The 12202-nt window shown below is 40.1% G+C and overlaps 1 protein-coding gene across 1 annotated transcript in view; it reads left to right on the top strand.

The window, feature by feature from the left end:
- Positions 1-12202, top strand: part of CDH4 (cadherin 4) — a gene marked incomplete at its 5' end in the record, with an annotated part of 1024675 nt that overhangs the window by 891271 nt on the left and 121202 nt on the right. The gene's annotated exons all lie outside the window — the stretch shown is intronic.

The following is a 12202-nucleotide window of genomic DNA, read 5'->3' as shown; positions in this document are numbered from 1 at the left end:
ACAGGCTAATGCTAGTCATTAGAATACACTATCCTTAGTCAACCAAAATGGGCAACTTTTAATAACCATAACCAAACAAATCACGTAGATCCAACGAAACCACCCCCAAGAATGCAATTGCCCTGAAAAATATGGAGCCATCTGAATAGAATCAGGACAGGCCATGCCAGAACTAGGACCAAACTGTTTAAGTGGGGGATGTCCACAGTGTGACTGTGGTGCACCAGAACAAACAATAACACATATCATTTGAAGATGTCTTCTCAGGAAATTTCAAGGCACCTGGGATGACCTCATCACAGCCACGCCAGAAGCAGTTAGATGTTAAGCTTCTTTATATATTGCACCATAACATCTGTCCTATTGTAACTCTATGGCACCACATTATGGCAATTTTATCATGGCTTTACCCTAATTTAATATTTTATCTCATCTATTGTATTGTCCACACATTTTACATACATGTATTTGCTGATGCCTTGTTTATATTTGTGTTGGTATGTATAATGTGTTTTATCAGTGCTGTTGCATGTCTTCTTTAGCTGCTATACACTAAATGAAATAAAAAATAAAAATCTTAGTCATGAGACTAGAAGCTACAGATCTTAGGGAGGGTCACTTGTTTTTATCTGAAAGGAGGTTTTTCCACACCTCTTCCAATATAATTGATTTCTAATGCAAGAGCATTACGTTAAGACAATGCTTCGTTTCGATGGGCAGGGCAATCTTCAGCCTTTCAAGGTTGATGTCAACTCTTGGAGATGAAGCAGGTCACAAAACACTCATGAAAGAATTCCAGGAGTGCTCTTGGTTGCAGTAAAATAAAATAACAGAGTCTAAAAAGCCTGTCGAAATTTCTTTCTTATTATGTTGAGTTTCTTTTGCACAACTTCCTTTTTCTCCAGATTTTCTCCCTTTAACAGCTCATTCATTCTCAAAGCTCAGCTCTAAATTCTTTTACAGCAGGTATACATGCATTACTCATTTCATAATTCACCCATTTCCATTGGGCTTAAGACATTTTTTAAAAAAGCCCACATAAATCCTTTAAAAGAAGTAAAACATGGATGCATTTTGCTACCGTCTCTGCCACAATGTTTTTAGACATTCCAATTTGGTCAACAGCTTTGATATTTCTTGACTCCCTTTCAAGTACTAATGAGATCCAGTATTGGATGGATTCTGAACCCAGATGACACTGGCTCAATATAAAGATTTGTTGAGATATCAGGGCCAGGCCCATGAAGTCACTCTACTTGAAGAAGACTTAACTAAGCAAGATTCATTTATTTAATTTTAGGCCATCTGGCTCCAGAATGAGTCCGAGCAGCTTACAACTTCAAAAGCAATAAGAAAAAAAAGACAAGATCACATAAATCCAAACTACACTTCACATACTATAAACTAGAATGGACACAACCAAGAACAGCCACATTTTTAAAGACTTAGAACATAGAACATAGAAGAATAGAGTTGGAAGGGACCTCCAACCCCTGCTTGAGCAGGGGACCCTATATCATTTGAGACAAATCATTGCCCAATCCCTTTTTGAAAGCCTTCAGAGATGTAGCACCCACAACCTCTGAAGGCAAGCTATTCCATTGGTTGAATTTCTTCTTATGAATGAAGGCGAATATACGTGTCCTGGGATAATCTTGCAGGATCCAATCTGAGTCAGTCACCGGGACTAGAGGTTTAATCTTCCGAGCTTTCAGATTTATACAGAAGCCCAACTTCAGAGAACTTGTCTCTAAGCTAGAGGGAAGTTCCCTGAAGATGGGCTCCAGCACAAGTCCGAAAGCTCGGAAGAAAATAAAAACCTCTGGTCCCGGTGACCAACTCAAATTGGACCCCAAAATTTCTCCTTAGTTCTAGGTTACTTTTCTCCTTGGTTAGTTTCCAACCATTGTTTCTTGTCTGGAATACCATCAGGATGGGATGGGATGGGAATCAGATGGATCTCTAGGGGAAAATGATTCCAGATTACAGACACCACAACAAAGAAGGCACACTTCCTAAACTTCAATAGATTGCACTGATCTATTGATTGAGGGGACACAAAGTACACCAACTCTGCCCAGGTTTACTATATAGGCCAGAGGTCCCCAACCTTTTGGGCACCAGGGACCGGTTCCGTGGAGAGAGGTTTTTTCCACGGACCGGAAGGGGTATGGTTTTGTGTGCTGCTTGCATCTTGCAGATGGGGCTTTGCTGGTTTGTGCGGACAAATTGCTGGTGTGCCGCAGCCTGGTACTGGTCCATGGACCGGGAGTTGGGGACCCCTGATATAAACAGAAACCATGGAGATACAGGTAATCCTGTATCTCTGCTCATTTAGCGACCGTTCAAAGTTCCAATGGACCTATCTGAGGGGTTACTTACAATTTAGATTTGAAGTTGGGCACTCCACAACCACATTTACAGTTGTTTGCATATGACTGCATTTTACAATGGTTTTGCTGAAATCCAGCATTTGTTTCTGGCTTTTATGGTTTTATGGCCATAAAAATTTTACAACTGCCACAAAAAATGGTCCTAAAATCAGTTCCCATTTTACGACTGTCACGAGTTACAACCTTGATGGGCAGGCTTCATTACAGTTGTAACTTAAGTACTACCTGTAGATAGATAATAATAAGACCCTATTGGAAATTGTTCTTCAATATTTAGTAGCTTTCTCTTTTCTATGTTGCCTCAGTGTATAAAGTCCTTTTGAGATTTCTCCTTAAATGTCATGCCTATTCTTTCTTTGACTTAAAAAGAGGAGTCACCTGAATTATCTCTGACATTAGAGATAAGAAAGCAAAAAACAGATCAAAGCAGTGTATAAACAACTGAATAGTTTTCAAAGCTACAGTATCTTACCTGATTCTCACTAATCGGATGTAAATATAGTTACACAGCTCTGTGACCATTTACTTGCCATGGCTGTGCTTAATTGAATGGATCCCCAAGGAAGATAATGATAATTGGACTCCACTTCATAAAAATTATTAAAGGGAGATGGTTTTGCAACAGACTGATTTTAAGCTTCATGCTCACACAAGGGTAAAAACTGCTAGAGGAGAAACAAAACAACATCAATCCCACTACGCTAATGGAAGGAAAATATGGGATTCTACTTAGAAATGCAAGAATTGAAACACATCGCGATTCAGAGCTACGTTGAATAAGAAATCAAGTTTAAAGCGAGTTCAAAATCAAACATTTGTATGAAAATACCGAAAGAGCAAAGGAGAGGTGAGGTTTGTTAAGGAATCTTTGAAGATAAAAATGGAATGACTTAGTCAGGGCCTCAAGGATATATTATGTGGATTTACTAGTAAAACAGAGCCAGGTTTGAGAGAGTGACAAAGATGAAAATAAGAAGAACCTTGGGAGTTTTACCTACCCCTGTTTCCCTGGAAGTAAGGCCTACGCCAAAAATAAGCCCTAGCTTGATTTTTGGGGTGGGCCTAATGTAAGCTCTACTCCAAAAATAGGCCCTAGTTCTGAGGTGAGGCATACACCTAAAAATCAAGCTAGGGTGGGAATGGTGGTGTAGAGCTTCCTCACACGCCCAACACCCACTTACCTTGCAGCCAGGCCTCTCCTCACCGGTCCACTTCTTCTGCGGTGTCCCCTGGCCTGCATTTCACAGTGAGAGGTCTTTCTGGAAGGCCTCTGCAGCAGAGAACCGAGCTATGAAGGCTACAGAGGCCTTCCGGAAAGGTCTTTGACTGCAAAATGCAGGCCAGAATGCAGCCGCAGAAGAAGTGGACCGGATGGGCAGGTCTGCTGGTGCCAGAGATGAGTATAAAACCCCCCTGAAAATAAGACCTGATGCCTCTTTTGGAGGACAAAAAAAAAATAAGATCCAGTCTTATTTTCAAGGAAACACAGGTATTAGGAGCTAGAGGAATGAGGAGACCTTGGACAGCTACCAGTGAAGCCATTCGAAAATGCATCATATAACCACATGAAAATGTTAATACCATATACAATAAATGTAACTAAGAAAAGGGCAGACACATTCGTGGATTTTACTGTCCACCATCCCAGTAATTTATATTAATTATTTAATTTTATTATCAGTTTAGCAATGCCTGACTCCAAACTAACTCTGTTCTCAGTTGGCTTCCAACAAGCAAAGTCAATGGGGGAAGCTGGATTTGCTTAATGACCATGTGATTCATTTAACAACTGCAGTGATTTTTACAACAAAAAAGGTTGTATAATTGGGCACAACTCCCTTAATAACCACCTTGCTTAGCAATGAAAATTCTGGTCCCAATTGTACATGTAAGTCAAGGGTTTTCTGTACAACATCTGTTGTCTTTTTGGGGGGATTCAAAGATACAAGGAAGGATATCTTTATAAAATTTAATCCTAAACATAGGCCTTTACTACAAATTGATATGCCGTAATTGATCTTTGGAGAGCAATGGAGGGAGATGCTAATTTTTTTGTTAATGAAATTCTAAGAAAAATGGATGTGGCATTTTCCTTATTTGTTAATGCAGGTAATATTGCTAACCAATCAATTAAAAAAGACAATTCCAGGACAATAGGGAAGTAACAGTAATAGTAGTAATAATAATCATAATCTATAAACATTTGTAATCCCCAAATGAAAAAAATACTTCTAGATCTGCAATAGATTACAAGATTGAAAACACATTACATGCAGGGCAACAATTAAATGATGTTCCCCAAATGATGAAATAACAATAAAGCACAATAGCTGAAAGCAGAATTTAAATACATGCACACAATTGAAATAGTTTCTATTACAATTTAAGAAACTTTTTAAAAAAGTATTGGTATGAAGACAATACAAAGATCCTTAGGTAAGCAAGCAAAGCATGTATCTAAGTGATGAGCCACATATTCCCCGTCTGATTTTGGAGTAGAATTTCCATGGTGCCCTTACTATTAGACCAAATGGGAGCTGTTCAACCAAATTTATTCCAGTCTGTCTAGTACACAGGTCTGCAACCTGTGGCTCCGGAGCCGTCTCCTGCGGCTCCCAGTCCTCTGCCATGTGCAGTCAAAAAAAAAAAAGTGGGACTAAAAAAATTCAACCAATCAATTCAAATATGCAGGGTAGGTGCATATCTCACCTTGGCTCCACTCTTCAGTCAAACCCTGTTCTGCGCATGCACGCATGTATGCGCATGTGCACACATTTTTTGTGGCTCCCAGTTTTTCCTTTTGTGAGGGAACCGGTTCCGAGTGGCTCTTTCACTGTTTCAGGTTGCTGACCCCTGGTCTAGTACATCATTCATATCCAGTGATAGTTACCAGTCAGATGCCTTTTGATAGCTCACCAGAAGAAGACCAGAGTAGGCACTAGGTCAGGGGTCTTCAAACTTGGCCCTTTTATGACTTGTGTTCCAACTCCCAAAATTACTCAGCCAGTTGAAGTCCACAAGTCATAAAAGGGCCAGGTTTGAAGACCCCTGCCCTAGGTGGACAAATTCCTAGGTGGACACTTCACATTTCAACCAATAAATCAAAGAACTGAAACATTCCTAATGATAAAGAGCTCCCAGAGATCCAGGTGACTCCCATGCTGATGACTTTCAGAAAGCTGTTAAAGATCTACCTATTCTACCAGGCTTTAAAGGGGCAAGGTCATGGTAGTGGCCCTTGTTGGATGGGTTTGGGGAGGGCTATACAATATCTTGTCTTCAGGTTACTCATGATCTGTTTTTTGGCTTTGGACTATTTTTGCATCTATCTATCTATCTATCTCCCCTTCATGGATTACTGCCTTGTCGTGGCGAAGGGGCTTGCGTAATTCAATGAAGCTATGAGCTATGCCGTGCAGGGCCACCCAAGACGGACAGGTCATAGCAGAGAGTTCTGACAAAACGTGATCCACTGGAGAAGGAAATGGCAACCCACTCCAATATCTTTGCCATGAAAACCCTATGGACAGTACCAAAAGGCAAAACGATATGACGCTGGAAGATGAGCCCCTCAGGTCGGAAGGCGTCCAATATGCTACTGGGGAAGAGCAGAGGGCTAGTACTAGTAGCGCCAGAAAGAATGAAGCGACTGGGCCAAAGCCGAAAGGACGCTCAGCTGTGGATATGTCTGGTGGTGAAAGGAAAGTCCGATGCTGTAAAGATTTTTTCTCCATAGGAACCTGGAATGTAAGATCCATGAATCAAGGCAAGCTGGACGTGGTCAAACAAGAGATGACAAGACTGAACATTGACATCTTAGGTATCAGTGAACTAAAATGGACAGGAATGGGTGAATTTAATTCAGATGACCATCAGGTATACTACTGCGGGCAAGAATCCCTCAGAAGAAATGGAGTAGCCTTCATAGTCAATAAAAGAGTAGGAAAAGCAATACTGGGATACAATCCTCAAAATGACAGAATGATCTCAGTTCGAATCCAAGGCAAACCATTCAATATCACAGTAGTCCAAGTCTATGCCCCAACCACCGGTGCTGAAGAGGATGAAATTGACCGGTTCTATGAAGCCCTACAGCACCTTATAGAACTAACACCAAAAAATGATGTCCTTATCATCATGGGGGATTGGAATGCTAAAGTAGGAAGCCAAAAGATAACCGGAATAACAGGCAAGTTTGGCCTTGGAGTACAAAATGAAGCAGGGCACAGGCTGATAGAATTTTGTCAAGAGAATACGATGGTCATAGCAAACACTCTTTTCCAACAACCCAAGAGACGGCTCTACACATGGACATCACCAGACGGTCAACACAGAAATCAGATTGACTATATGCTCTGCAGCCAAAGATGGAGAAGCTCTATACAGTCAGTAAAAACAAGACCAGGAGCTGACTGTGGCTCAGACCATGAGCTTCTTGTTGCAAAGTTTAGGCTTAAACTGAAGAAAGTAGGGAAAAGCACCAGGCCAGTCAGGTATGAATTAAATCATATCCCCGTTGAATATACAGTAGAGGTGACAAATAGATTTAAGGAATTAGATCTGATAGACAGGGTGCCTGAAGAACTATGGACAGAGGTTCGCAACATTGTACAAGAGGTAGCAACCAAAACCATCCCAAAGAAAAAGAAATGCAAGAAAGCAAAATGGCTGTCTGAGGAAGCTTTGCAAATAGCTGAGGAAAGGAGGGAAGCAAAAGGCAAGGGAGAAAAAGAAAGATACGCCCAATTGAATGCAGAATTCCAGAGAATAGCTAGAAGAGATAAGAATGCCTTCTTAAATGAACAGTGCAAAGAAATAGAAGAAAACAATAGAATAGGGAGGACCAGAGATCTTTTCAAGAAAATTGGAGAGATGAAGGGAACGTTCAATGCAAAAATGGGCATGATAAAGGACCAAAATGGCAGGGACCTAACAGAGGCAGAAGAGATTAAGAAGAGATGGCAAAATTACACAGAAGAACTATACAAGAATGAGCTTAACGTCCCTGATAATCACAATGAGGTGGTCACTGACCTCGAGCCAGACATCCTAGAATGTGAAGTGAAGTGGGCCTTAGAAAAGCTGAGCAACAACAAAGCTAGTGGAGGTGACAGTATTCCAGCTGAGCTATTCAAAATCTTAAAAGACGATGCAGTAAAAGTGCTACACTCAATTTGCCAGCAAATTTGGAAAACTCAACAGTGGCCACAGGATTGGAAAAGATCAGTTTACATTCCAATTCCAAAGAAAGGCAGTGCCAAAGAATGTTCAAACTATCGCACCATTGCACTCATTTCTCATGCTAGTAAAGTTATGCTTAAAATCCTACAAGCTAGACTCCAGCAGTATGTGGATCGAGAACTACCAGAAGTACAGGCAGGATTTCGAAGAGGCAGAGGAACTAGAGATCAAATTGCCAACATACGCTGGATCATGGAGAAAGCTAGAGAGTTCCAGAAAAACATCTACTTCTGCTTCATTGACTATGCTAAAGCCTTTGATTGTGTGGATCATAACAAACTCTGGCAAGTTCTTAAAGAGATGGGAGTACCAGAACATCTTATTTGTCTCTTGAGAAACCTATATGCGGGCCAAGAAGCAACAGTGAGAACTGGACACGGAACCACTGATTGGTTCCAAATTGGGAAAGGAGTCCGGCAAGGCTGTATACTGTCGCCTTGCCTATTTAACTTATATGCAGAGCACATCATGAGAAAGGCAGGGCTAGATGAATCAAAAGTTGGAATTAAGATTGCTGGAAGAAATATCAACAACCTAAGATACGCAGATGATACCACTCTAATGGCAGAAAGTGAAGAGGAAATGAAGAGTCTCTTGTTGCGAGTGAAGAAGGAGAGTGCAAAAGTTGGGTTGAAACTAAACATTAAGAAAACCAAGATCATGGCATCCGGCCCTCTCAATTCCTGGCAAATAGATGGGGAAGAAATGGAGGTAGTGACAGATTTTATTTTCCTGGGCTCCAAGATCACTGCAGATGGGGACTGCAGCCAAGAAATTAAAAGACGCTTGCTCCTGGGGAGGAAAGCCATGGCAAATCTAGACAGCACACTAAAAAGCAGAGACATCACCCTGTCAACAAAAGTGCGTATAGTCAAGGCTATGGTCTTCCCAGTTGCAATGTATGGCAGTGAAAGTTGGACCATAAGAAAGGCTGAGCGCCAAAGAATTGAAGCCTTTGAACTATGGTGCTGGAGAAGACTCCTGCGAGTTCCTTGGACTGCAAGGCGATCAAACCGGTCAGTCCTAGAGGAGATCAACCCTGACTGCTCTTTAGAAGGCCAGATCCTGAAGCTAAAACTCAAATACTTTGGCCACCTAATGAGGAGGAAGGACTCACTGGAGAAGAGCCTAATGCTGGGAAAGATTGAGGGCAAGAGAAGAAGGGGACGACAGAGAATGAGGTGGCTGGATGGAGTCACTGAAGCAGTAGGTGTGAGCTTAAATGGAGCCCAGAAGATGGCAGAGGACAGGAAAGCCTGGAGGAACATTGTCCATAGGGTCGCGATGGGTCGGACACGACTTCGCAACTAACAACAACAAAATCTATCTATCTATCTATCTATCTATCTATCTATCTATCTATCATCTCTGTCTATGTATCATCTATCATCTCTGTCTATCATCTATCTATTATTTCTGTCTATCATCTATCTATCATCTCTGTTTATCTATCATCTGTCATCTCTGTCTGTCTATCAATCATCTATCAATCATCTCTGTTTATCTATCATCTATCATCTCTGTCTGTCTATCAATCATCTATCTATCATCTCTGTTTGTCTATCTATCATCTATCATCTCTGTCTGTCTATCATCTCTGTCTATCATCTATCATCTCTGTTTGTTTATCATATATCTGTCATCTCTGTTTGTCTATCATCTATCATCTCTGTCTATCATCTATTATCTCTGTTTATCAACTATCATCTCTGTCTGTCTATTATCTATCTATCATCTCTATTATCTATCTATCTATCTATCTACTCTCTCTCTCTCTGTTTGTCTGTCTATCAGTATTTATATGACCCTCCACTTGTCCTCAGTGATTCAGTGATTTTGTATCAGTGATACAAAAAATAAACTAACTTTAAATTGTAAGCTGTACAAAGTTGTTGAGTCAGGCAGCCTATAAATTATATTAATTAATTAAAAATAAATCAAATAATTCATCATGCCCCAAACACCTGTGGAAAAGCTCTGTCTTCAGCTAGTTTCAGAATGCAGCTGAGGTCTAATAAAGCAACTTAATGCACGGTCCTGACCCTTTGTGCCTGACAATCCACAGAATTTCAAACAGCCTACAAGACTGTTGTAAATGGGAAAGTATGTTATTAATGCTATATTTATACTTTCCAATCTCAGAATGAAAACATAAAATATCCTATAATCTTTGAATGCTCTTTCGCAGTTATTTTTTTTCTTCTTTGGTGCCATTTCCTCTTATTTCTAACTTACATCCTGACCTTAGCTGAAGGCACAAGAAGTTCAACATTAATTGTTTATGATGAACTGAAAACCTCTAAGAGCAGCAATTATTGTGGTATATTAGTCCTGGTAGCATTTAACTTTGCAAGCCCAAGCAATAAAAATATAAATATAAAGGTTTTAGATGTTAATGTGGCCAGATACAATGTCTAACACAATCAAAATTATTGAAATTTTTCCACTTGGAAATTTATACATTGCCATAGCAAGCTTTCCTGTAAAAGAAAACAGTTGATTAACCCTAAACTGAATTTTGCTGTCATAAGATTTCAGGATAAACTTGCAGTTAATGTTACCATAGAATATGTAGAAACAATGTCATCTTGTTTCATGTGGATATTGCCATTCTATGCTGACATAACCTTTCATAGCATGTTATTGTAACAAGTAATGTCAGTCATTAGTGAAAGGTTTTCTTTTATTAACCTAGGTTAATATTGTTGGGAATGAATTCTGTACCTTCAAGTGATTTAATTATGATAATGCACAGATAAGAAGAATTGAAGCTCTGATAAGAAAGGGTGGATGAGAAGAAGACAAAAGCAGCTTTAAAAAATTAGATCTCTCGTATCTAATGTCCCTCCCTCACTTTTTTCCAACCTGGATGTGAAGATCAGAGTTAAGGGAACTAAGTTATAAACACTAGCGTTTGTAACAAGACAAGACCTAAAATTTACAATACAACATAGAACATACAAACGTCGATGGCAGGAAAAGACCTAGTGGTCCATTGAGTCTCTCCTTTAAGGGTTTTGTTTTGTCTTGTTTTGTTTTATTAAAAACTTTGTTGGATGATGGACATGTGTTTATCTCAAGCATGTTTAATCACAGTTACCAATGATTGATCGACATCCTCTGCTAGTGATGATGGCTGATAGCAATGAACATGATGGCACAGTACAAATTACAGGTAGTCCTCAACTTACGAGTGACCAAAATTAAAACAGACCCCCCCAAAAGGGAACTTATGGCCCACGTTTGTGGAGACTCTCAGTCATCCAGGTCATAGTTTATTTATTTAATTTATTTATTTTATTTTAATTCCATTTATATCCCGCCCTTCTCCGAAGACTCAGGGCGGCTTACAAGCTTAGCAGTAGCCTTCATTCTATGTATATGCCTGCTTATTAGGGCATATTATTATTATTATTAGTTGTCTCAAAGGTGCTTTTTCAAAAGGCAAACTGGACTGTTTTTTTTCCTTGAGGAAGAAGAAAGTCTTTTGCTTCTCATCCAGGAAGCTTCTTGGAGAAGAACTGATGAAGTTTCTTGGATGAGAAGTGAAATGTTTTCTTCTTCCTCCTCAAGGAAAAAAAACCCAAACAATTCAGTTGTCTTTTAAAAAAGCACCTTTGAGACGACATATGACCCAGTTCTAAAGTTCCTATGCTCAGGTTTCTCCACCCAACCAAACAAACATGTGTGCTCATGTGACTGTATGTTGGGTGCTTGTCAACCAGGAGACATTTGCAGCCATTTTCAGGGTCCATGGTCACAATAGTTTTGACAAATCCAGATTGACTTCTGGTTTTCGGCAAAAGTGGCCCAAAGGAAACAAAGGGTTCACTTTATGATGGTGAGATTCATTGTATTAGTACCGCTTTATAAAACCCTAGTAAGACCACACCTGGAATACTGAAGCCAATTTTGGTCAACATGTCACAAAAAAGATGTTGAGAGTTTGGAAAAAATTCAGAGAAGAGCAACTAAGATGATCAAAGGCCTGGAGACAAAAAACATACGAAGAATGGCTGCAGGACTTGGGTCTGGCTACTCTAAAGAAAAGAAGAAATAGGGGAGACATGATAGCAGTGTTCCAGTATTTGAGGGGCTGCCACAAGGAAGAGGGGGTCACGTTATTCTCCAAAGCACCAGAGGGCAGGACAAGAAACAATGGTTGGAAACTGGTCAAAGAGAGAAGCAACCTGGAATTAAGGAGAAACTTCCTGACAGTGAGGACAATTAACCAGTGGAATAGCTTGCCCCCAGAAATCGTGGGTGCTCCATCACTGGAGATTTTAAAGAAGAGACTGGACAGTCACTTGTCTGAGATAGTATAGGTTCTCCTGCTTGAGCAGGGGGCTGGACTAGAAGACCTCTAAGGTCTCTTCCAGCTCCTATTCTATTCTATTCTATTCTATTCTATTCTATTCTATTCTATTCTATTCTATTCTATTCTATTCTATTCTATTCTATTCTAATGATTTTGACAATCACTTTATGATGCCAATGAATTCAGGGGTTCTGCAGCAGCTGTAACTTTGGGATTGGGTCATAAGAGCCTTGGTGGAGCAGTGGGCTAA

Source organism: Vipera ursinii (genome assembly GCF_947247035.1).
Source record: "Vipera ursinii genome assembly, chromosome: 3".
In the NCBI taxonomy this organism is placed as follows: domain Eukaryota; kingdom Metazoa; phylum Chordata; class Lepidosauria; order Squamata; family Viperidae; genus Vipera; species Vipera ursinii.
Note: the sequence above shows the minus strand (reverse complement) of the source record. Positions and strands in the feature narration are given on the sequence as shown.